Source organism: Delphinapterus leucas, chromosome 2 (genome assembly GCF_059928025.1).
Source record: "Delphinapterus leucas isolate spDelLeu-1000000601 "Yukka" chromosome 2, BTC_Dleu_Yukka2, whole genome shotgun sequence".
NCBI lineage: Eukaryota > Metazoa > Chordata > Mammalia > Artiodactyla > Monodontidae > Delphinapterus > Delphinapterus leucas.
This window is the reverse complement of record NC_143130.1, coordinates 182,331,054-182,358,201: the sequence shown is the minus strand read 5'-3', so window position 1 is coordinate 182,358,201 and position 27,148 is coordinate 182,331,054. Positions and strand designations below refer to the sequence as shown.

At 41.7% G+C, this 27,148-nt stretch overlaps 1 pseudogene; it reads left to right on the top strand.

The window, feature by feature from the left end:
* The first annotated feature begins 2,004 nt into the window (after positions 1–2,004).
* Positions 2,005–27,148, top strand: LOC149750398 (metabotropic glycine receptor pseudogene; annotated as a pseudogene).

Below are 27,148 nucleotides of genomic sequence, written 5' to 3'. Positions count from 1 at the left end.
CCCAGGAGTAGAGTCGTTGGGTCACACGATAGTTTATGTTCAGCTCTTTTGAGAAACTGCTAATCTGTTTTCCAAAGTGACTGTGCCACTTTACACTCCCACCAGAAGTATATGAAGGCTCCTGTTTTTCCACATCCTCACCAGCATTTGTTATCATCTGTCTTGTTTATTATAGCCCTTCTAGTGGGTACGTAATGGTATCTTGTGGTTTTGATTTTCATTTCCCTAAAGGCTAATGATGTTGAGTATCTTTTCATGCGCTTATTAGCCAATCGTATATCTTCTTTGGAGAAATGTCTATTCAAAGTGTTGGCAGTTCTTAAAGGTCTTAAAGGAGAGGAAGCGTATTTGTGGAAGTTTTCTCAATACACAGAATTAACTTCTACAAAGGCAGACATAGGATGGGAGTGTGCAAATTACTTATAAAGGAAGAGTGTAAACAGCATAGCTTTGTTAGAATGGAGTATCTCCAAAATGTAGTGGAGGACTAGTGGGATGGGGAAAAAAAGTTAGTAAATGGCCTTGAATGCCAGGTTGAGTAATGCAGTGTGAGAAGAGTGGTAGCACAAAGAGATTGGACTTTGATGCCTAAAAGAAGTACTTGGGTTAAATATGCCTGCACTAGTTTTCTTGTTTGTAGGGACATAACAGGATATATTCCTCAGTCTATTATAGGACTGTAGGAGAAGAATAGATTCCAATGACCATTTGGTTCATTTGTCTATCCAGGCAGAATTAAATATAGCTCATTTCTGATACATGGATATAGTTTCTACTGGAGATCACAAATTATTCTTCAAGGAAAGATATTCTCTTCTGCTCTTGGCTAATCCATTTCAATTAAAAACAACCCTGACATTCAGAAAAGCCTTCTTATTGCTTTCTTCTTTCTTTCTTTTACTTTTTTTAATAAATTTATTTATTTATTTGGCTGTGTTGGGTCTTCGTTGCTGCACGCAGGCTTTCTCTAGTTGCGGTGAGCGGGGGCTACTCTTTGTTGCGGTGTGCAGGCTTCTCATTGTGGTGGCTTCTCTTGTTGTGGAGCATGGGCTCTAGGTGCGCGAGCTTCGGTAGTTATGGCTCGTGGGCTCAGTAGTTGTGGCTCACAGGCTCTAGAGTGCAGGCTCAGTAGTTGTGGCGCACGGGCTTAGTTGCTCTGCGGCATGTGGGATCTTCCCGGACCAGGGGTCAAACCTGTGTCCCCTGCATTGGCAGGTGGATTCTTAACCGTGGTGCCACCAGGGAAGTCCCTCTTACTTCTTTCTTCACTTTTAGTTACATTTTAATTTTTTACTCTAAAATATCTGATTTGAGATATAAAAACAAACAATTGAGATAGCTACTTTTCATCACATTCGGTCTTCATGATACTGCAGATTCTTGAAAACTGTTTCTCTTTTTAGCCTTTGTTCCCTAGTCTGCTTTTTCTATGCTCATGAAGAACCCATCCCTCCGCACACACTGTGATAAATGATCGCCATATAGACTGGAAGCCAGCCCCATCACCCAAGAACATTCACTGACACAGTGAACAAAAGGAACTGAAAGCTTCCTGTGCCAAAACTTCTCTAAAATTCTCCTGTGTTTGAATAGGGAGTTGTTGGTAAAGACCAGGCAAAATTTTCCCTGAAACTATTGATTCCCAAGGGTAAATCAAAAGGACAAGTGGAAATGATTTATATATGCCACAGGACTCAGGCTTCTGCCTCAGACCTACTTAAATGCTAGTACCGAAAGCAATCAAAAGAAGACACTTCTAAGTAAACGTCAATAACTGTCTCACAGGTATGGACGTTCTCTCTTCCCTTTCCCTGGGGACAACCCAGACTTACAGCTAATCTGTCATTGAGCACTTACTGTCTGTAAGAGGAGGAGAAAGAGGAGGAAGAGGAGGAGAGACCAACTGACCACAGATTAGATAGGAAATCTTAAAGTAAATTTCTTTGCCTCCTTTTTTTTTTTTTTCTTTAGGGATAGCAGCAGAGGTCTGGAGGAAACTTTTTTTTTTTTAAGTAGGCATACATAATATTACTGTTAAAATAAAACGATAGATTTGCAGAACTGTTTTGTACCTGGATTCATACTTAGGTTTGTCATTTTCTTAGCCTGCGGCTATTCCTGAAACATGTGCAGTGATTGTCTTCTTTCACATTTTGTTGGCATATATTTCCATGTTATGTTTCTTTGTTTTCCTTTTCCATACAATCCTGATGTTAAGATGATGTCTGCAATTTCAACAATATCAACGTTACTGGATTAATTTCCTTCAAGCTTTTTAAAATAACAGCAAAAAGTTTATAAGCAGCTTACTACTCTAAACTTGTTCTTTATAAGTTTGTTTGGATTTACAAGTTTCTGCTCTTCATCAATGAGGAACTGTCATTAGTTAGTGTATCCTATGTGTGCATGATCCTGGGCACTTGAAGATCTCAACTTGCAGAAGCTCCTGTGTTCGGATGGAGAGACGAGTCCTAAACTGATCATGAAGTAAACCCCCATTATGCCCAAGGTACTATGCTGATGAAAGCTATATCATGAATTATAACAACATATGGGTACATATGGTGTGAGGGGCTTCCCTCCAGCAAGGGAAGCAGGCAAAATCGAGCAGAGACAAAATAATCCATTTCCCATCTTTTGCTATCCACAAAGTCCATATTTCGGTAAACTTTGTTTCAAATTTTTTGGTTGTTCTTATTTCTTAATAAGAAAAAGAGACGATCCTTGCATTGAATGGAGTTGAGCTTTGAATAATTAATTTGGTGTAATTTTTTTGTGAAGGTCGTATTGGTCCTTTCCTGCACTGCTGAATGTCAGGTCAGTGTCATGGGACATTGTTTGGAGACATACTTCGCCTCAGCACATTCAGGATTCTCCTAACATAAGTGCCATTTCCTGGCGTTTTCTTCCCTTGTGATCAGGAAGTTCTTCAAGTGTCTTTAGTTTACAGAACCATTTTGTGTGCATGGGGGTAAGGGGATTAGGGAAACTAGCAATTTGGGTCAAAGCCCTAGTGACTCTATAGATGATACTGTGTTTGCACTTCACTGGGAATGCAGGAACAGCCCAAGTCATGACTTCACAGTGAAAAACAGAGGAGACGACTCTGGAAAGAGCAGGAGTGTTGTTAGAAGCGATGCTGACAGGGAGTAAGAGTTTTAAGGGTAAACTGGAGGCAGATGAGAATAAACTGCTAAGTAAAAAACACAAACATCTTGAGTAAGCTTTCTCAGTTAGAAATAGTTTTTTTTTCTTGCTAGATTTCAGGCATATTTTCATCCCTTAATTTGACTTTCTCCTCTTTCCACATTAAATGGATGGAAAAGTGTTACCAAAAAGTCAGGGATTATAATGATGAAAAGCACATCTCAGAGCAGTGGTTCTCAAAGTGTGTTCCCTGGACCAGCAGTTTTAACATCACAGGGGAATTTGTTAGGAATGCAAATTCTCAGGCCTTATTCTAGACCTACCAAGTCAGCAGTTTTGGGGCTAAGGCCACTAATTTGTGCTTTGACAAAAGTTCTCCAGGTATATCTAGTGTGTATCAACATTTGAGAACCACTGGTGTAGTGATTAAGGGTATGACATCTGGAGCCAGATAGCTGTAGTACTTAGGGCAATTCATTTGTTTGTTTGTTTCCCATCTGTAAAATGGTAGCTGTACCAAACTCACAGTGTGGTAATGGAGACTAAATGAGCTAAAGTGTGTAAAATCCTTAGAGCAATGCCTGGCCACTGTAAGTGCTATATAAATGATTAGGTGATGATGATAATCTCTTTATAGGTGTTATTTTCATTTTTTCCCCCCACAGGGTACATTTCACAATTTACAGCACAGCTTTTTGTTTACCAGGAGAGCTTCTCCCCTATTATCTTAGAGTTATTTTCCATGGCTCAAAGCAGCATTTCTCAGCATGTGCTCCATGGCTTTTTTGCATCAAAACCACCTGTGGTGCTTATTAAAATGCAGATTCTTAACTTCCCCCCAGACCTACAGCAGTGATCAGAATTCTCTAGTGACACTTCTTCACCCAGAAATTTCAAAACCACCACCCTTGGATAACAAAGACTATGATCTTCATTTTGCAAATGGGAACGTGAGGCACGGGGGGTAGCATAAGCTCAGGGAAATCCAGAATCTCAGTAAGACCACGAATAAGAACTGGATTTCTGATTTTGTGTTATATTGACAGATTATGCTGCTTCTTTGTGGCTTTATTTGCTTTATCAAGAATTTGATTCGGGTTGTGCCACTTTGTTTACTGAGACCTAGCATTATTTAACCTAAAAATAACATTTACATTATAAATCTAGAACTATCAAAAATGATGAGTTCCGAAAAATATACCTGGACCATTATCCATCACTCAGCTAAAATTGTTTCAGTTGTGGCTGTATCTAATACATCACTATTTTTTTTTTAAGTTAAGTATTCTTAAAAATTAATTAAATTTTTTTGGCTGCGCTGGGTCTTCGTTGCTGTGCCTGGGCTTTCTCTAGTTGCGGACAGTGGGGGCTACTCTTCGTTGCGGTGTGTGGGCTTCTCATTGCGGTGGCTTCTCTTGTTGCGGAGCATGGGCTGTAGGCGCACAGGCTTCAGTAGTTGTGCCTCGTGGGCTCTAGAGCGCAGGCTCAGTAGTTGTAGCGCACGGGCTTAGTTGCTCCGCAGCAGGTGGGATCTTCCTGGACCAGGGCTCGAACCCATGGGCCCTACGCTGGCAGGTGGATTCTTTTTTTTTTTTTTGCGGTATGCGGGCCTCTCACTGTTGTGGCCTCTTCCGTTGCGGAGCACAGGCTCCGGACGCGCAGGCTCAGTGGCCATGGCTCACGGGCCTAGCCGCTCGGCAGCATGTGGGATCTTCCCAGACCGGGGCACGAACCTGTGTCCCCTGCATCGGCAGGTGGACTCTCAACCACTGTGCCACCAGGGAAGCCCTGGCAGGTGGATTCTTAACCACTGCACCACCAGGGAAGTCCCTAATACATCACTCTTATGTTAAAGATGAAGCAAAAGGGCTCAGAGAGGTTGAGGAAACTGTCAAAAGTCACATGACTAGACATCAGCAGTGTGGAAATCAGAGCTTGGTCTCCCAACTGCCAATCCAGTGTCCTTTCGCCATATCCCACTGTCCTAATCCTTGCTGATTTAAATGATTTAAAGGAGCACTTAAATTTTAGAAACAACTTTACCTATACTGCTCACATAAAATCTGGTCTCAGCAGTTTTTTTTAACCTCCTTTAATTTCTTTTACTTAAAGATATGCTAATATCACATCTTCCTTTTTACAGTAATGATAAATCAATAATATACTGACAACTAATAACTCAAAGCTCCACTGCATAATGCTTTTTCATCAGTGCAAATTTGACTGTTCTAAAGCAGTTAGACTGACTTTTCAGGCTGTGATGAAAACGCTTTGGGCCTTGTCACACAGGGCCTACAGGTCTTGTATACACTGACCTATTACAGTCAAGCTCCCACACAGTATTAATATGCATTTAGATAACTTAGCTCTTAACTTGAGGCTACACAAGGATATTTATCTCCTCTACAAATCACGCTCGTGTAATTGGTGGGACAGAGGTGCTATTCATGCCAGGATCACTTGATTATCCTATAAAATGATTTTCTTTTTGTCTCAATTGTTTGTATTTTTTATATTATATATGAACTTCATCTTAATGCAGTCATCTTTTCCCATTTCTCTTTCCTGCTAAGTTTCTTTTCATCTTACCCTTAGCTAGTTCACTACTACTTACTACCTAGTTAACTACTCCTCATTTTTACATCTTAGCTCAACTGTTACCTCCTCATAGAAGTCTTCCTTTTCTTTCTCTCTCTCTATAAGAATCTCCCTGCCCCCATACCATGCACTCTTTGTAACTTTACAGCGTTTATTTCTTCATGGCACTGATCACAATATGTAATTTTAAAATTTATTTGTTTGCTTTTTTATTGTTTCTCTCTCTATACACTTGACTGTGAGGTCCATGTGTCCATCATGCAGGTGTCTGCCCGAGTACTAAGCATGATGCCTGATACACAGCAGAGGCTAAGCCAACATTTGTTGAATGAATATGTCTGTGAATTGCTGTGGAATTTTGTAGTCTGCTTAGAGGGGTATGAGTATGTGTTATATCTTGGTCCCCTATGATAACTTCTTTTGGATGATCTCCTTCAGTGACAGACACTGACATAGACGTAGGGTTGTCTATCTACTCAGTTAGTTTCCTTGACTCCAGATCTATTAAATGGACAGGCCTCCTAGACCATTTGGACCATGGTACCTTATCGTGAGTAAACCTAGGTTTTCTAGATCATTCTAGACCACGATGTACTATCTTCCAGAGCTTGTATTCTATGGTAGCCTCTGGTCACAGGGGGTTATTGAGCACTTGAAATGTAGCTAGTATGAAGTTCCATATGCTGTGAGTGTAAAATACACATTGGATTCTGAGGATTTAGTATAAAAATGTAGAATATCTCAGTAATACCTGTCATACTGTTTACTTATTGAATAACATTTTGGGTCTATTGGGCTAAATAAAATATATTATTACATTTAATTTCACTTTTTTTCTTTTTACTCTTAAAATGTGCTACTGGAACATTTGAGATTATATATGTGGATCACATTTGTGACTCACATTATATTTCTATTGGGCAGTGTTGTTCTAGACCTAACTAGTTCACCTCTGTTGTTTGGCAGTGTGGACTGAAGGTGATCCCCTGAAGGGAATGCCCAAATTGCAAGAGCCTCTCATAGCCTGCTCCATTCTTGTTAGCTGTGCACTAGGGGAAGAACTGGCACTCCAGGAGAGTGGCTCAGGTGTCATTTCAGTACTCCCTCAGTGTCAGATCACGAGGCCCACATACAGTTTGCATCCCGAGACACAGAAACTTCAAATATATTGTTAATGTCCATATATCTTGCTTAAAATAATGATAGGACCAGAACCCAGATCTTTCAATTATGCTAAGTCATTGAATTACTTATAGAAGGACTGACTAATAAAATTATATCTTCCTTTTAAAATGCAATACTAGAAAATTTTAAAGGATTGTTAATTAGTTATACAGGTTTTCTTTAAAAAAATCAATTAATGATGAAATTACACCAGTCTTTAGACAACTAAATAGAAAATCATATTGTATACTCTGATAAATTAAACAAACAGAAACTCCTATTATTGCCACGTGTGCTATAGTAGAGGATTAAACTGGGATGACCTTTATTTGGCAAAAGCGTATACACTGCAAAGCAAAATTTAAACAAGTCAGATATGAACATGAACTCTACTTGTAAATAAACACAAATCTAATAACCATTCTTTGCAAAGCTATAAAAACTCCCTTGGAGACCATACACTGCAGTTTGGAAAACTGGTTGCTATGTCTTATTCCAAAAGCCCTCACCACTGACACATCAGGCAGACTTCTCTTCTTAGGTAAGGAGATGGATTCCTAAATAATTAGCTTCATCATCATTATCTTCTGGTTCATTCATTAGTTTAGCAAATATTTAGTGGGAACCAACTATGTGCCAGGCATCTGTGTGTTCTAGGTGCTCAAGATGCTACAGTGACCAATGCAGACAAACTTTTGCTCTTTGGAGCTTAAATTTTTGTGCTTAGGTATTTTCTCAACAGGAAGAATAAAATGAAAGGATAAAGCAAATCTAAGCAGTGCTACCTTAGAATGCCACAGGTAACTTTTTTTTTTTTTTTTAAGTTGGGAATCGAAATGAATTTGAGACTTTCTATCCTGTGTCTTTCTTGGGGAATTTGAAAGTGGAGGTGCATATGAAAGGTGGAGGTGCATAAAACCATACCTATCCAAAGTACTAATTAGTATTTTCAGAATGAAAATGTCAGAAGACCCTATTAAAGCTTCAAATAAAACCATTAGACTGTGTTAGGGGATTTTCCAATCATTCTGGGGGGTCTTGGCATACTTATTCAGGTCTTCTTTCTTCTGCTGGGACATCCCAACCTATAGTTAACCAGATGTCTTAGTTCTTACATCCATTAATTCTAGGAACTCCCAGTCAGAATGGCTTCCCTTCCCGCCCAACAGACTCATTCTCATTCTCTCACAGTCCGAGTCCTGCCCCGGCACATATTCTCTCCCTTCCACATATTCACTTGCTTACACTTCCACAGGTTCCCCTTCATCCCTTTCAAGCAGAGAGGCTCCTTTAATATGGCATTTTCCCCTTAAAGTTCAGCCGGTAGATGTCTCCATTACTCCCTTATAGCGAAGACCTCGGCAAGTAGGGTTTAATCATTTCTTTAACCGACAACAAGGAAGAAGATTTGATAATTTGCCCAAAATGAGCAGATGCTCTGGAGGACACGTCTCCATCCTACGTCCCTTCCCTCCGATTTAAGCCACAAATGAAAACTACTTTCTCCCTCTTTACCAGGCAAAAGGAAAGGCTGATTTAACTAAGCATGCAAGATGCCAACACCCTCCTCCTCGGTACATCCAAGTTTCCTTCGCTCTGAGCCACCACAAGTCTGCTTCTCCCTTCACTCCGCCCACCCCACCTCTCACCCCCTCAGGTTCCCGAGTCATCAGGGAACGCGAGCGGGTGAAAGGACTCAGCGAAGCTGCATTCCGCGCCACCGCCTCCTCCTGCGCCTCGGGTTCAGCACTGGACAGCTCCCGCACCAGCCCAACAAACGGCAGTCGGCTGATTGACAGAGGAGCCGGCCAAACAGGGCACAAGACGACTTGAAGCCGCCCTACCAGGGTTTGGTTGCGGCCAAGCCGCCTCTTTAAACCGGCTTTCCTCCCGAGAGCAGGGAGAGGCAGGAGTGTGGTTTGTGGCCAAACTTAAAGACTCCAATTAACCAGCTGCCTAGCCCTCGTGGTTCCGGAAAGACAAACGCCTTAAAAGAAACCCTAGCTGCTACGCTCGCGGTGCGGGTCTGGGCGCGCGCGCTCCGCGCCTCGGGGCGAAGCGGACGAGGAGGAGCCTGAGCCGGGAGGCGGGAACGACCTGCCACGGGCGAGACGATGGAGCAGTGTCTTTGGCGGCCGCGGCGGCGGCGGCAGCAGCAGCAGCAGCAGCAGCAGCAGCAGCTCCTTAACACACCTCAATGAGAGCGGCGGTGGAAGCTGCTAAGCAGAAAGACGTAAGCAGGCCAACTATAGCTGCCGGCGGCGAGAGGGGATGTAAGCTGCCGGGCTCCAGGCTGCGAGGTGCGCAATCCCGAGCAGACCCATGGTGGAGCAGGAGCAGCCGGCGTTGCCACAGGTGATCTGATCTCCTGCGACGGTAGCTCAGTCAGCCGCGCGTATTTCAGAACATCCCTACTTTAAAGTCCTTTTGGACTGGGTGCCAGCTGAAAAGGGGGAAGACTCCTAGAAAAAGTCTTAGTGCTGATAGATTGACGACCAAAATTTAAAAAGTGACTCCCTCCGTTACCTCCTCTCCTTGCTGCGAGGCAGATGGGAGCCATGGCTAACCCCTTACTCTGCTGCCTCCTGCTCGTTCACCTGGGATTGGGAGCTGCCGGCGCCAGCCGCGACCCTCCAAGTCGGACGGATTCCTCTCGAGAGAAGGCCCTGAGGGCGAAGCAGCACGCCCAGCAGCCGGCTCGAGCCTCTGCCTCGGACCCCTCGGCTCCCTGGAGCCGCTCCACCGACGGCACCATCTTGGCGCAGAAAATCGCCGAGGAGGTGCCCATGGACGTGGCCTCTTACCTCTACACCGGGGACTCCCACCAGCTGAAGCGAGCCAACTGCTCCAGCCGCTACGAGTTGGCGGGCCTGCCGGGGAAGTCGCCTGCCCTAGCCAGCTCCCATTCCTCCTTGCACGGGGCGCTGGACACGCTGACACACGCCACCAACTTCCTCAACATGATGCTACAGAGCAATAAGTCGCGGGAGCAGAACTCGCAGGACGACCTGGAGTGGTACCGGGCACTGGTGCGGAGCCTCCTGGAGGGTGAGCCCAGCATCTCCCGGGCGGCCATCACCTTCAGCACCGAGTCGCTGTCCGCCCCAGCCCCGCAGGTCTTCCTCCAGGCCACGCGCGAGGAGAGTCGCATCCTGCTCCAGGACCTGTCCTCCTCAGCACACCACCTGGCCAACGCCACGCTGGAGACCGAGTGGTTCCGCGGCCTCCGGCGCAAGTGGAGGACTCACTTGCACCGCCGCGGCTCCAATCAGGGGCCCCGGGGCCTGGGCCACAGCTGGCGGCGCAGGGACGGTCTTAGCGGGGACAAGAGCCACGTCAAGTGGTCTCCGCCTTATCTGGAGTGCGAGAACGGCAGTTACAAGCCCGGGTGGTTGGTCACTCTCTCCGCTGCTTTCTACGGGTTGCAGCCTAACCTGGTCCCGGAATTCAGGTAGGGAGGGAAAAAAGATCAAAGCAAAGCCTTCCTTCCGGGTTCATGGGTAGGTGCGCGTGTGGGGAAGGAACACTGTGGCTGTGACATTTAGGCCTCCCACCTTCAAAGCAGAGACCCAGGCTGAGGGACACCCCACGCAGGCGCAAGTGCTTAGGGACAAGAAGTGCCCCGCATTTGTCAGCTTCAGACACTCAGCAAAAGCTCTTCTCTCAAATCAGTTCCCCTGCAAGGGGCAAGGGACGGGAGCTCTTGGTAGAGCTGAGAGATGCCCTATGTTTCTCTCTAACCCTCGGGAGAGCAGGGAGGGGAGTTCCCGGTCAGGGGTGATGCACTGCACCCTGGCAAGCTCAGGGCATGCCAGCCAGGCACAGAGTGGCGTGCCAACTCACAAGAGTAGGAAAGGGAGTGGGAAGAAAAGAGTTCGTTATTCCCGCTACTTCGGGATAGCCTCTACCTACTTCCTCCTATGTGTGTAGTTTGAGGCGCCAGTCTGTTGTTAGTCAGTTACCAGAGCGCCTAATGAAAACGCTGCAATCCCCTGGGCAGTTCTGTCCCTTCAGCAGTGAGTCAGTCCCAGCAGCACAGCTGTCTCTAGGATCCATACTTTGCCGTTTGACAGGTGCGCTCCTTCTACTTGTCTCCCTCCTTCCCTCAACCCATCTCCCATTCCTTGGTCCCCTCTTTCTCCTGTTTTCTGTGTTAGGCACACCTAAGGGTTCTCTGGCCCTTCACATACACACACTTTATAAATGAACCTGGTTGAGTTATCCTAGGGAGGGAGGGATCAGTTCTCACTGAATGCACTCAGGGAGCTCAGAGAAAATTTAGTAATAGTTCTGTATTTCCTGCCTCAAGGTGTAGCATTTGTGGGAAGATGAGAATTTGCAGATTAGCAGGTGGTAACTTGTGCCCTGGGACGTGCCTGATTTTTGAGGTGAGGGACTTTTAGAAGTAGCCCTGTTGAGTGAACATGAGGAACAGAAAGGAAAGAGTGGAAACTCCAAAGAAGGCCTGGGAGAAGGCCACAGATTGACTGGTATCCTCCCCAATTCCCAATGGGAAGAAGGTCTTGGGGGTTGAGGTTGCTTCTGTACTTTTTGGGAAACTGGGCAAAAGTGAGAAACCTGTGTGTGTTTTAATGCCCTTTTGGTACAACAAGGACAGGATGATGACCTGGTGAAAGTTACCAGGGGGAGTACTGGGTGGGCAAATGGGAGGAGTCAGAAAGCTTATTTGTCTTGGCACTGTTATTTACTGCTGAATGACCTCGAGAAAGTTGCTTAATCTCTCTGGGCCTCAACAACTTACCTATCAAGTAAGGGAGTTGAACTAGATGGTCTCTAGGGAGCCATCCAGTTATAAAACTCTGTGGCTTTTAATGCTGGCAACACTTGAGAAGGTATAAATGAAAAGTAACCTCCTTTCTCTAATTCTGTATGACCATATTAAATGTTTTTTGTGTGTGTCTATCTCTTTAAAGGATCTTGTCTTAAACCAGCGTAACTCTTTCCTACTTTAAGGATAATCTTACTTCCTCCTGATTTCTGTAGGATCCTATTAGTAAAAGCTGAGCCCAGCTTTGAGTCTTTGCTATATTATTTGCTCAGAAAAGATCTGCAGATGCCATTCACTGCTAGAAAATTGCTTTTGGCCTTCGCATAAGCCTTTTCAGGGAGTCCCAGGGCCCAGGACTGAAAGATCAGTTGATCAATCGATCGATTGATCTATCCATTCACCCAGCTTACTAACGTATATTGATACTTTATGTTAGGCTCTGTGCTAACTGCTTTGCATGTATTATCTTGATTAAGCCTCACGACAAACCTGAGTTAGGTTTTATTAGTTTCCCCGTTTTACAGAAAAGGAACCTGAAGCACAGAGAGATTAAGCTTCTTTCCTAAGATCACGCAGCAGTTAAGCAGCAGAGTCAGGATTTGAGCTCGATTCACACTTTTAACCACTATCTAAACTCTGTCTCATGAAGGTGTCCTATGAGTGCTGCATGTATTGCAGCTGCTGCATAAAAATATATGTATTTTCAAGGGTCAGATGTGAGACTGGGGATGAGAACCATTCATTTTCAGAAGTATTTCTCATAAGGCTCAGAAACCATAGGTCACCTACATGAACTCAGGCCTTCCGCAGGCCAAGATAAAAGGCTGAGACACCAGGGGTCATGTTGTGTAGGCTCACACGACCCTATCTAATTTTTGGACTATGTTCAGAAAATAGATTGTTTCCTCTGGCTGAGTCTCTTTAAGTGCCTTCCAAGTCATCGATGGTGTTCTTTAGCCAAGGCACGAAGCCAGGCCATTTAGTGTGTGGCTCTCTACAGAATCTGGCTCCTCCTAGCAGCACGCATGAAGAGCAGAATAAGTGCTCTCCTGTGAGTACTTTTGCCCCATGTCCCATGCTCCTCAAGTACTGTATTGAGGATTCGCACAGATGTTAATTATAGGAACTGGAAGAAATCTTAGATCAGATGGTTCTTCCTGTTTCATAAAGAAACAGATAAGAAAGGTGAAGTGACTTGTCCAAGAATCACATATCGAGCTTTTAACAACAGCAGAAATAGGATCCAGGCCTTCTGCCTCTGGTTCACACTATGCCATATATATATATAAATTTCAACGGGCCTTTTCTGTCTCTTCATACTCATAAAAGGCAAATGTTTTTGATGTTGTTGATGTTTTATCACCTAAGATGTGTATTCTAAACTTTTATAACGTAAGTGAATAATATTGTACAGGTATGGTAACAGGTAAACCTCAAATGAATTTCTGAGAAACCATGGCTAGGCTCTAATCATGATTTTAAATCTATTTTGAATCTATAGAGTGTTATTTGCAAAAAGCCTTATCTGTAATAAAAAAAATTTGCTAATGATTTCCTCATGGAAGAGAAGAGGAGGATAAACTTTGTAGTTAAGACTTTCATTTAACTTCAGTTACTATTTCAGCTAATATTTCGCCAGGTCTTACTTACAAGGTTCAAGATTTAAATTATATTTTATTTTTAGAGAATTCAAATCTGAAATATGAAATTCAAAAGTAATGTGGAAAACATGGTCAACTACCTTCTTATATTAATGCTTATCACTGTAAAACACCTCTCAGAATAAATTTTATTCCCCTCTGCTTCAGAATGACACAGGTTTCTTAAATTTTAAGGCCTAGTGTAAGACTCACATGTGAAGAGAAGTTTATTGCTCTTTTTTTTCCCCCCCAAAATGGCATTAGTGTTTTACCTAAATGGCTCCTGAGTCTTGTTATAGACCTATAGTATAAACACTTAAGTTCTCATCTTCTATCCCAGCAAAAAAAAAAAGAGAGACTAACAATTTAAGGTATACTCTAAATTATTTTTATTTATCATCTTAGGTTTGTGATGTCCTTGCAGAGTTTTCTTCAAAGTTAAGTCCTTTGCTTTTGTATACTAATTTTTCTGTGTGGAACTTAAAGTACTATGGAGTTTGAGCCCATTCTAATGAACTCATAGACATATTCCTGGTGGTGGTTGGAACTGTTTAGTGCCTAGGATGAATATAAGGTACCTAAGTGTTTGTTGAATTTAAATTAAGGTAAAGGAACCTTTGGGAATTCTTACTTGATGAGCCGTAAGGGATTTTGGAATTCATTTGGTTTCTTTCCTCTTCTCATTGTACAGTGGAGGAAAGTGAGACCCAGAGGGCTAAAGGAATTTGCTAGAGTGGCACAGCTCTTTTGTGGTGGGTTAGAATTAATGGGAACCAATATATATTGAGCATCTACTATGTGTCAGATGTTTTATAAATATCCCACTGCATGTAGTTCTTAGTATTCTCAGGTAGTTACAACTTCAGGAAAGTTGAGCAACTTGCCCAGGGCAACACAGCTAGTAAATTAGGGAGCGTGAATTAAATTTAGATCTATCTAGCTATGAGGCTTGTATTGTCTTTCTACTACCCTATGCTGCTATCTCTTAATTACCAATTTTGTTTTCACCTTGTTATTAAAAATGTAACATGGTATTGGCTTGAAATAATTAATATATTTGGCCAAATACGTGACAGACACTTGTTTTTTTGGCCAATCATATAATCAAGTATGTTGTATAGAGAGAAGAGTATTAGACTTGAGTCAGAACTTTGCCCTAAGTCCCAGTTTTGTCTCTGACTGGCTGTATTACCTGTCTGAAAATCAGTTTCTGCACAATTAAAACGTGGAAAGAGACTTGGCGATATCCATATACCTTTATAACTCTTTGTTCTATGAGTTCTTAAGCGACCTATCCAACGGGCAACAAGGAGGCTTTGGAAACAGGACTGATACACATAAATGCAGTACCTTGTGGAAATGATATTGATGGGGGAGGAACGTGCAGAAGAAGAGGACACCAAATGAATGTCAGGTGTGCATTTTTCCACAATAGTGTGGAAACGCCTTTTTAGAAACTTACATAAGTAACATTGGTGTCACTGAGTCACTGACTCCTGAGGGGTTACTTCTCTCTCCTTCACAAACATGTGCCCACACACCTCCATCAGAGATTCTGGTATAGATCTCTGCAGATGGCAATTTACATAGTATTAGAGAAATGACCATCTTGCTCTAGGCCAAACATACCCTGTCTCTCTTGTGGGTACTGGTAGTGGTGAAGAGGTTACCTACAGGAACACGACAGAGCTGTCTACCTGGGTAATGGATCAGAGTTTTTAGATGGACTTCTGCTATTGAGGCTTTTGAGTCTCAATTATTTCATCTTTAAGCTGTGAATAGTAAAGTGTATCTTTGGGATTTTGTAAAGACTAAATGAAGGACTGTTATCACACAGGAAGTTCAGTAAATATTTTGTGTCACAGCGTCTGTCTTCCTAAATACTGAACACTTTTAGTTGTATTAAAGTCACATGATTTATAGTAATTTATAATTTATATAATGACTTAGTTTCATTCCTATTATTGCGAAGGCTTGTAATTACAGTGGATCACGGGGGAAATACTGGCCTTGGAGACAGGAGACATTGACCCCAGCCTGGACCACATCCTTGGCTATGGTGCTCCCATGGGCAGCAGTTGCCTTTCTAATCCTGTTTCCTCATCTGTAAGTTAAAGGGGGCTGGACTAGGTGACCTGTTGGGCTCCTTATAATCTAAAAGTCTATGATTATGTACATAACTAAATGTGTCACTTTAACTTGTGAAGTTTCGATGGTTGTGCTGAAACCAGTTAATGTATCCTCACCTGAATGCAGATCATGTTCATATATGTTCAGTGTTTAACTTTATCATGGTCATTTACTCACAGGCTATTTAGAGAAAGCCCTCTCGGTGTACACTGAATTAAGTATACATACTAAGGGAAATGAGAACTCCATTTCAAAATAAGAATAAGCATGATCTGAGTTTCTAGATCTTGAAAGATCACCTGAAATTTACTTAAAGTCAACAAGAAGCTGTTTCACAGATTTCTAAACCAAGGGCCTCAGTACACTTGTGTAATTTCCCCCAAGGTAATCAATGTTTAGGCATCCTGAAGCTCCTACTTACTGTTTAAAAACAACCTGTCTCTGACTTAACTCTGTAGTTGGTGTTAATACTTCAAAGGAGGCTATTTAGTGTGGTGTAGCAGTGGTACAGCATTATCTTGCCACCTTCTAGAACACGCATTCGGAAGCTGAAATGGGATTTCAAGACTGCTAAATAAATGACAGGAGTTTGGGCCTCCCCTCTGGGGAGAGAACTCATGCCTCACAAGACTGATTTTATGGCCTCAATTGCTGGCTAAGTCAAATTTTACTTTCAACTTCATAAAAGCATCAGTTTTTGTTCACTGTTCAGGGTTTTAAGGCTACCTTTTTCCAAGATGCACCGTGTTTTATGATTATATTGTAATATACTGGGATGCCAAGAAGTATGCTGTTGGTGTTATTTGTACTTGGTTGGTACAGAAGCATTAGGGCCTTGTTTGTCTTCTCTATTCAGCTCTGGATTGATGTTCACAGGGTTATTTAAACAGAATTACTGAAACAGTACATTGGAATTTTGATAACTTTAGCAGCTTGATGGCCACTATGTGCAAACAGGCAGTTCAGCCGTCTTGGGGCTATGTTTCGGACACTTTGCAGACAACAGCATCATTAGGCTCTTGCCCAGCACAGCTATGGCACATACGTACATTGGCTTGTTTTGCTGGTCTTTTAGTATTATTCGTTTTTCAAGTTTTAGCAAGAAACCTTTTCTGGTGTAATTTCTACTTTGGCTGGGCATTTACTCATCTAACAAGTCTTTCTTCCTAAAACTTGACCTATGAAAAGATTTAGGTGGATAGGCTGTTCTATAAAATACTTCTTCAGTTTAGGAAAAAATTAATGCTCTTGGCTAAAAGTCTTTCTCAGGTACCCACCCCCCCAGCCCCATTTTCTACAATACCAAACTTAGTGTAGGAACCATGACTGACTTTCTCTTTTACACCAAAGGATATTATAGTGTCTCAAAGCAATCACAGGAGTCACCTAGTTTTATTACCTTCATTATAGGTAGAATTTATAGAAAACAGAGATTAGCTTAAATGTGATCTGACCCCAAGATCATTTTCTCCAAAAAACAGTTTCCTTCCTTTTTATTAAAGAAGGCAGTCTCTTTCTCTTTTATAGTTAACTGATACTTATAATTAATTGAAATCCAGTTAATTTTTATTCATTATAATATCTCTTGTAACTTTCCCCCATTTAGAATAAGACAAAACAGGATTAAAAAAAAATCCTGTCCAGTTAGCAAAGTACCCAGTGCACTTATAACCTAAAAGGGAACTTAGAATTACATAAGATGTTGGTTTACTTTCTTAACCTGGTTTTCTCACCACTTATGTGTTTTCCAACGTGTATGCCTTATTACATTATCGTGGAAGGATTTTTATAGAATAACAAGACACATGGCTTTTATCTCAGAAAGAGGAAAAGGTATTGTAGTACAAAATAATGTATTTTATCAATTCTAAGATGTACCTTTTCCACATTTTGATGTCTCTCAAACTGAGATGTGTCTTAATGATTGGGGGCATGTCATTTCCAATTGGCATACACTTTTCTTTTAGTGGTACAGAATGTAATAGCATATCTTACAATTAATGGCATCTTATATTTGATGAACTGTGATATTAGAAAATGGGAAATTAAATTCCATGGTCTCTCCAACTATAAAGTTCTACTATCATCTATAAGCTATCAATATGCAGCAAAATATGCCTACATGGAAACAAAAAACCTAGACCTTACTGCTGTATATCAGATTGCTATTTGTCTTCATAATAATTTTTAAAACAAGACAAGCTATACTAAAACATGTAACCACACTGTCTTTTTAATATATGTGAAATACACAAAACATCGGGCCAGAAGCTGCAGAAACTTATTTTCAGAATAGGTGAGGTAAGGATTATCAAAATCTTTCCTACACCATCTGGCAAAGAGTTTCACTCACACTGTGGGGAGATGGATAGGACAGTGAGAATACAAGACCACTTATAAACTAAAAATAGAGGGACTAGATCTGTCTTTCCTTTCTAAAGTGCTTAGAGGTTTCAGGGTGGAAATAAAAGCTTTGTGGTGTAGCCGTGTAACTAGTTTTGGTTAAAGAGATTTAAATGGAATTGTGGAGGTATGTGTTTTTTCTCTTTCTTTTCTAGTCAGTTGCCGGGAATGGAATGAAGAGTTTGGCTGTCCCCTTATTTGATGCCTTAGACCACTGTGTAGAGCAGGGTGTCTCAACCTCAGAACTATCGACATTTGGGGCCAGATAACCCTTTTCTGTGGGGGCTTTTTTGCTGTAAGATGTTTAGCAGCACCCCTGACTCTACCCACAGGATGCCAGTAGCAACCTCCCTGCCCAGTGTGACAATCAAAAATGTCTACAAACATTGCCAAGTATCACCTAAGGGGTAAAAATGTCTCTGGTTGAAAGCAGCTGGTGTAGAGGGAACACATATAAAAATGCTATTCTGTGGCTATCCTATTTCAAGAGTTCTATATGTATCTATGTGTGTGTGTGTGTGTGTGTGTGTGTGTGTGTGTGAGAGTGTGTGTGTGTGTGTGTGTGTGTGTGAGTTTGTCAGATCACATTTCTATTTGTTTGTCTGGAACATAAGATCACTGCATATATAGAATCTGACATGAATGAGAACTGGAAAATTTTGATGAATCGATGGAATATTAATTCACATTTAGATGTCATTAAGGCTCAAAAAGAACATCTGGCCAAATTATTTCCAGAACTTGTTGCTAAGCATGGATTTGCTACTTATATAGCTAAATGTCTCATTTTTAAGATTTCCCATTAAAGGATGCATTTGGAAAAGAAAATGTGTGTGTGTCTGTGTGTGTGTCTGTGTGTGTGTGTGCGTGTGTGTGTGCGAACCTCTGTGGGGACAAAGAGGAGAGAGGGAGAAAGCAGGGGGTAGAGAGGAGTGTGGACAGGGAACAAATGGAGATGAATGAAACGAAAAACAGTTAGCAATCTATGATAGTGTTTTACTTTTTCATGAAGCTCTGTTTACCACTGAGCACTTTCATAGTTCTGATGAAACTGAATTATTCTTTTCTAGCAAGTAGTGAGGAATCAAGTTCCTGACGATTTAATCATTATAAAGATAGGTTGGCTGTGCTTGCATTTCAGAACTTTATCTCAGGAAGTCAAAGCTATAAACAGGCTGATGCAGAGCTTATCCCATTAAAGGAATATTAATACCTTACAATATATATTCTTAAAATGCTCTGGTTTTTTTAATGATTTTTTGTTTTTTGGCTGCGCTGCATGGCTTGCAGGATCTTAGTTCCCCGACCAGGGATCCAACCCAGGACCCCTACAGTGGAAGCTCGGACCCTAACAGCTGGACCACCAGGGAATTCCCTAAAATGCTCTGTTTGCCACTTTACCTTTATTGATTCAACTAGAAGCTGTTCATAATTTGAACATATTATAAATGAAATTTCCTAGAAGAAATAATTAAAATGACATATTATATAGACATTATTTAAGGCTTTAACATGTTTAAAGACAGTTTTTAACATTACTATGTTTAGAATCCTGTCAGAAGAAACCTTAAAAAATAACAATGGCTACATGATGGAAAAGAATGTTTAGGCTTTACAAATTACCATAGCACAAACTGATGCATGCCTACTTCCTCCTGTGCCATCCATAAACATGTAGTACATGTGAGCTTCAGGGGCAAGAAACGAGGAGCGTGCTGCTGTATACTGTGTTGATTACAGAGAAATGAGAGATGATGTTGTGAATGTTAAGAGATGAGACCAAAGCTCATGAAGCGAAAGATGAAGATTACTATTTATCTGGATAAGGCACACTTCAGAAAGCTGTTTCAGGTACTAACTTAATAATTAGATTTGTGGGAAGGCCCTCATATTACAGCCCTCTGAAAGTTATTTAGAAATCTATTTGTCTTTCCACTTTTTTGAGAAAGAAGCAAATAACAACTGGGGCATTCCTGAAAGAAACAATGTTCTAGTAAACATCCTGGGAAAGCTCCTTTTTGAAGAATTAGAATTTTAGAAGTAAAAAGGATTTTAGAGATCATGTAATCCAACTTATTTTTACTTTTACACATGAGGAAATTGAGACCCAGGGAAGTGGTGACCATCACTTGCACTGGCTATGGCTGCAGTGAACTTGTAGTTTAATAACAGGCACAGATAAAAAGACGCTGAGTCATCAAGTAAACGTTAATTTACGGTCATTATTCACTGATTACAAACTTAGCGGGGTATCAGGATCACCTGAAAAGCCTGATAGTACATTCCTAGGCCCTTTCAGACCCTGTGAAGAAGACATGTGGGGACAGCTTCAGAAGTCTGTATCAAAAACAAAGTCTTGGGGCTTCCCTGGTGGCGCAGTGGTTAAGAATCCACCTGCCAATGCAGGGGACACAGGTTCGAGCCTTGGTCCGGGAAGATCCCACATGCCGCGGAGCAACTAAGCCTGTGTGCCACAACTACTGAGCTCGTGTGCCACAGCTACTGAGCTCGTGTGCCACAGCTACTGAAGCCAGCGCACCTAGAGCCCGTGCTCCACAACAAGAGAAGCCACTGCAATGAGAAGCCCGCGCACCGCAACTAAGAGTAGACCCGCTCGCCACAACTAGAGAAAGCCCACGTGCAGCAACGAAGACCCAACGCAGCCAAAAATAAATAAAAATAAATTTCAAAAAAACAAAACAAAACAAAAACCAAAGTCTCCATAATTCACAAGGAGCTGGTCCTTAAACACAAACTTGGGAAAAATTAAACAGTATCCGATAAGCTTGAAACACATAAAATTCCTTTTAAACGATTTTAAGAGTAAGAATTAAGAGTTGTAAATACTTGGCAGCTTCAGCTGTAGTCGTCCAAAAACTTTGGCTGCCGGCCATGACCCTACTGGCAAGGGCAGAATGACTAGAAGGTTATGAAGGCAGGGGGATCACAGAGACTATCATGAGAGCAGCTGCCTCTGGTTGTTATAATTTGTCTCTTTATGTAAACATAATATTTCCCCAACCAGTTCTACAGGTCCTTCAAATGCAAGGACCACATTTCATGGCTTCCCATATTCACTGCCTCTTGAAAGTGCCTTGCATATTTCAGGAAGTATGGAATAGTGTCTAAGAAGAAGGGTTTTAGGATTAAAAACCTAGATTTGAATCTATGAGCTTCCACTTTCACTTACTGTGTGATACTGGGCAAGTTATTTCCTTCTGTGACTCAATTTCTTTATCTGCAAAGAGTACAGATTACACTGTAAAGAGTAAACAATCTTACCTATGTAAAGAGCTTAGCATAATGTATGGAATGTGTTATTTAAAAAAATAACGTGGGCTTCCCTGGTGGCACAGTGGTTGAGAGTCCGCCTACCGACGCAGGAGACACGGGTTCGTGCCCCGGTCCGGGAGGATCCCACATGCCGCGGAGCGGCTAGGCCCGTGAGCCATGGCCGCTGAGCCTGCGTGTCCGGAGCCTGTGCTCCACAACGGGAGAGGCCACGGCAGTGAGAGGCCCGCGTACCGCAAAAAATAAATAAATAAATAAATAAAATAAAAATAAAATAATAACGTATATAACATGCGCCTGGCTAGGAGTATGGGTACTGAGGATATAACAGTGAAAATGACAGATAAAAATCCCTGTACCTGTGGATTTTTTTGGTGGGTGGGGGAATATAGATGACAAACAAGCAAGATAAATATAATTCTTGATACAAACAAATGCTATAAGAAAATAAATATGATGTGGTAAAGAATGGCTGAGAGGTAAGGCGTGTTGCAGTAAATAGGGTGATTAAGGAAAACCTCTCTGAAGATGTGACTCTGAGTTAAGAAATGAAGGATGAGGAGACAGCCATGAAACAAGCTTAAGCTTAGGAATCATGCTTGAGATAGGGCACAGCGAGAACAAAGGCCTTGAGATAGGAATGAGCTTCAAATGCTCTAAAAGCAGAAAGAAAGTCAATGTTGCTGGAATGTAGTGGGGGGGGGTTGACATAGAAAATGAGAGTAAGGGATGTAGAAGGTGCTCAGTAAGTGGTTAAAATATAGAAACATGTTAAGGGCTTTACAAATGTCTAGCCCTGCAGTACTATGTAGATTGTGGATGTATTTTCGTTTTCTTTGCTTTCCATTTTTCTTTCCTCCTTTCTGTCTTGGCCTTCCTGCCCAGTGCCTCCCTTAGCTCTGAGAGCGTGGGCTTTCCAGCTTCTCTGATGAGATCTCAGTCAAAGAAGCTATTTACAGCTGCTCCATTCTTGACTGTGAATGAATACACGGAAAGAGTTGAGTGGTGAGGGAGGTAGAGATTGAAAATCTAGAATTTCTTGCAAAAATCAGCTGGGTACTTTTCTTGCTCCCTGGCTTAAACCTGTACGGTGAAACCCTTTCCAAACACAAACAGCAGGAGACTAAAGGCAGAGGCACAGCAGGCAAACTCAGGGGCAAAACACTTTTCTCCCTCACCAGCATGCCTGAGGTGACATGCAGCGGGTCCCCTACCTCTCTCAAGCTTGCGGCGGGCAGGTCTTGTCGTTTGGCATTTCCCGCCTCACTCTGTTGTCTTTTATGGTGAGGACTAAGATGTCTGGTTAGGGGCTGCCTCAGAAAGTGCCAGTGAGAGGCACAAGATACAGAAGTGAGACTGGAAAAGCCAGAAGGGACACCACAAACATTTGGACATGAATTTGGAGGAAGCAGACTTTGTACCATAGGAAAGGAAGTATAGGCAGAAGTACATCTCTAATGAAGAGCATTATCTATGGAAAATTGGGATTATGAATTTTGGGGATTAAAATCATCACCATGATACACTGATGATGATACGATGATCAGCTTCTCTGATACGACAAATGTGAAACTTAGCTTCTTTATATTTCACTTTTCCTTTCTCTACTCTCTCCATTGTTTTATTAATTATATTTAAAATTTCTCTATTGGTTACCTTGACTTTTATATCCATCAATTTAAAATAGTATCTTCTATTCTTTTCTTTCTTTATGCTCCTACTCTTATTCCAGTATTTTTAGGTAATTCAAGATGGTAACATTTTCAGTCTGTCACTGCAGTAAAAAAAAAAAACCCAAAGCCCACTTCTGTTTTGTCCATTAGTTGCTTCTAAAAATTAAAATCTGAATATCTGAATCTATGCCATTTTTAGAATGTTCCAAATTTCAAGGACCAATGGATTTTCTCTCCCTTTTTTTTAGATCAGTTGCACAAAACCATGTTACCTTTAGTTTGTGCATGTCTGCATGGAGACTTTTCACCTATTTTCCCTCCATGCAGCTGCCAATTGCTTTTCTCTTCACGTTAGAGAAATAAAAAGAAACCCTATGTTTTCTTATTTCTAAGATCATCCAACTTCTTAATCAATCGTTTGTTAAAGAAAATTTACATTTTTGTTGAAGACATGCTTCTTGGAGTCCCATAATTTGTACAAATTGCTTTAGGTCTTCTGCAGAATAACTATCATGGAACTATTTTCAAATTATTGAAATTTTGGATCCAACTGTGTGTTGGGTGCTGGTCCTCTTATTTCAAGAATTCTTCTTTTTTCCCCACCCCCCAAAACGCAATTTCAAGTACTTTTTCAGAAAGAATCTGTGGAAGGTAAAATTTCTAAGTCTCCCCGTGTCTGAAAATGTCTTTGTCTTCATGCATGATTGATTGTTTGTCTGTATATAGAATTAGGACAAACTTAAAATTTGGCAAATGATGCATATTGTATGAAATCAATATTGTAAGGCCTGCTTTTGTAATCAAAGCTGAGAGATTGCAGAGCACTGTACCAGTAAATATTCTTCCCCTTTCTAATATCATGTATTAACTTGTTTTCATGGAGTGGCTCTTCAGAATTGGCAGGTTCCCACATTCTGTTCAATTTAACCAATACTGGCTTGCTTTTTCTAGTGAAGGATCAGTTTTAAAACATTGTGATACTGATACAGAGAACTTGATACAGTATTTGTATCTTTTAATCAGTGTAGCCTTTGCAGTTATGAGCTTCTGCTGCTCAAGAGCTGGGTCAGTACAGTTTGCGTGCCATCTGTCCTCTTGACATTAAGGAGATACGGAATCGAATGTTCCATCGTTGGGGACAGTATCCCTCACTCCTCCCCACCCCTTTACATTTACATCAAGTGTTAGAACAGTGCCCAGGCAGCATAGCCACAAGCTGGGTTTATGTGGGCCTCCAAGTCTAACCAAACTCCAGACTTTGAGAGTCATTTTGGAGGAAGCCTGTGTGCGGTGTTTTAATCTAATAAATTTGATGAGAGCAGAGGGGAAAGAAACTATCATAAAGCAGGTAAACGTAGAAGCTTCTTTTGTATCCCAGGTGTGGCTTCTTCAATGGACCAAGCTGCTGCAACGCAGTATTGATTTGACAGAGCCTCTGCTTCAATGATGTCTGTCTCACAATGGCTCCAGATGATTTCTGTACTGCAAAATAAAGCCAAACTCTGGAAACCAGCTCCCTCTTGTTGGTCTTTTGTGTCCTGACAATTCAGAGCTAGTAAGTATTGTACTGGCCTTGACACAGCTGCTCATTTCCTTCACTAGAGCTGAAAACGGATGCTGGGGAAGAGTGCTGAAGACCCTAGTGGTTGGTGGAGTGCTGCCATCTGGCTTCACTGTGAGTAGACCCCGAATTACTTCTTGGTACAATATAATTATTAGACTCTCTTAGATATCCTTAGTAGTGGTGTAGAACAGGGATTCGTTCCCATCAGGGAGTAAGTGACATCCGGTGGAATGGGTGTGTTAATATATTTATTTATTTAATAAGTTAATTAATTTTATTTTTGGCTGTGTTGGGTCTTCCTTGCTGTTCACGGGCTTTCTCTCGTTGTGGTGAGTGGGGGCTACTCTTCGTTGTGGTATCTGGGCTTCTTGTTGCGGAGCATGGACCCTAGGCACGTGGTCTTCAGTAGTTGTGGCACGTGGGCTCAGTAGTTGTGGCACACGGGCTTAGTTGCTCTGTGGCATGTGGGATCTTCCCGGACCAGGGATCGAACCCGTGTCCCCTGCATTGGCAGGTGGATTCTTAACCACTGTGCCACGAGGGAAGTCCCAGTATTTTCATTTAATTCAGATTGTAGACAGACAGTTTTTAGTGGTAACTCCTTTCCCCTTGATTGTTACAAGCCTCACTGTATGTGCTGTCATTTACATCGAGGACATTGTATTCTCTTTTATAGTTGAGTCTGTCATTTATGTCGGAGGAATGAGGACATTGTAACTGTATTCTCTTTTAAAGTTGAGTCTGAAGGACATAGACTAAGGTAGGCAATCTGTTAAAGGATTTAGGGTAATAATAACTTCGATTATCCAAGTGATTACTTTAGCTTTCTCAATCTCATACTGTCCATTTTTGGCCAAAGAATTTTTTGTTGTAGGTGGGCTGTCCCGCACATTGTATGCACCTCCCTGGCGTGACAACCCCAGATCACCCCGGTTGAAAACAACTGCTTCCTTTTCATAAGATTATCTAAAATTCCAGCAGGCCTTTCCCCTCTTTTCCTGCAATATTTCACATTGTGAGCCGTTAACGCAGGTGGAGGCACAAGCTGGGTTAGTAGTACGAAGGAAGTACCAGGATGCCTTCATATTCTGCATTCGGCATATTTATGGGAACAACCAACATTTCTGTGCCAGGCCAACGGGGCACAAAGGTGATGAGGGCAGAGTCTCTGCAGAAGCTCAGTCTGGAGGCGCCTGCTCCTCTGTGGCCTGGCTAAGCCTTCAGTTACAGAACGGGCGGCCTCGTGGGTGCTGGAAGGTCCTTCAGGGGAGGAGCACGGCTGGCAGGTGCGCTGTACTTTCCTTTTCCGTAGTAATTTCAGATTAATTCAGTGTACCGAATACAGTTATGGTCCTATTAGATTCTTATCCCTGGGGTAAAGATCAGCTGAGTGGGTCTCTAAGCAAGAGCTAGGGTAAGAATTAAAACTCAGTCATTCTTCCTCCTCCTAAGAACATACCGAGGGGAAAGGAACACTTTCGGTTCTGTAGGGGGAGTTTAAAAGCAGATAAATGGCTTTTGAGGGAAGTTCCTGTGCAGGCTGACATGACCCCCTGGAAGGGCCAACTGGAGAGTTGTGAGGTGTCCTCTTGCTGGAGCCTGCTGCTCGGCACCGCACGAGGGAGGGGAAAGCACCGGGCAGGCCTGTGGGGATGAGGCTTGACAGATGGCGGCCAAAGTGAGGTAAGTGGTAGGATTCTTTTGGAAGCTACTTATTCTGCTAAATGGCCTAAAAAATTTAAAGTGCTGTAAAACATTCTCTTACAAATTTAATATTTGCTATAAAATCATTGCAGAAGCAGTTGAATGATTTTTAGTTGTCTTTATTAAAATGAAACAAATTAGGTACAAAAACCTTTGTTCCAAATAGATACTATGTATCTTACCAATGTTTTTGCTTGGTTTTGAGTTTTAAAGATTGGTGTAGAAATTATTTCTAATATAAATAAATGATTATTTCTTCCTCAGAGGGTTGATTTTTGTAGTACGCTGTTTACAAAAACTGAGTAAGTGAAAATGACAGTTTATAAATTTGTACCATTTAGGAAAAAAATGTTTATGTAGTGTAGCATGAATAACAGCAGATAAAACCATTGAAGATGTTAGTTTTTACACAGGTGGTAAAACCTTTAAAACAGACTCCAACATGCATTACATGTGCATTTCTGACCTTAACGTGCAAAAACAAAGCTACTGGTTAAAATAGACTTATTTTTGCTACAACTGAGCACACTTGTAAAATCCTTATTTTTATCATTAATTTCAATGAATAGCTTTGAAGCTATTCTGCTTAAAATGAGAATAATTTAAAACAATAATATTGAACACTGTAACCCAAAACTAATGGAAAACTACAGTGCTGCTGTGAACAAAGCCAGACAACAAAGTCAGACATTCTGGCAATGTGTAAAACACGAAGAAAAATGTTCCCCCAAGTTGTAGAACACTGAGGTACACAGAACAGTCTTCTCATATAAATCAAAGGTTTTCAAAGAAAAGGGAAAATACTCATTTGTTGTTGGCATCACCGATGTCTAGGTAAGGTGTAGTTAAATCACCCGGACAAATACAAAATTGATAATTCCGTCTTTAAAATAAAATAACCAAGAACTATTCCATAAATAGGATGCTACCTACTGGGGAAAATGTCTATGCATGTAGGCTACATTGTCTTCCGTCCTGGCAGCAGATGGACTGACTGCAGGTGAAAACACTCATAGAATGGAGGTTAGTTATTTCATTAGTGATA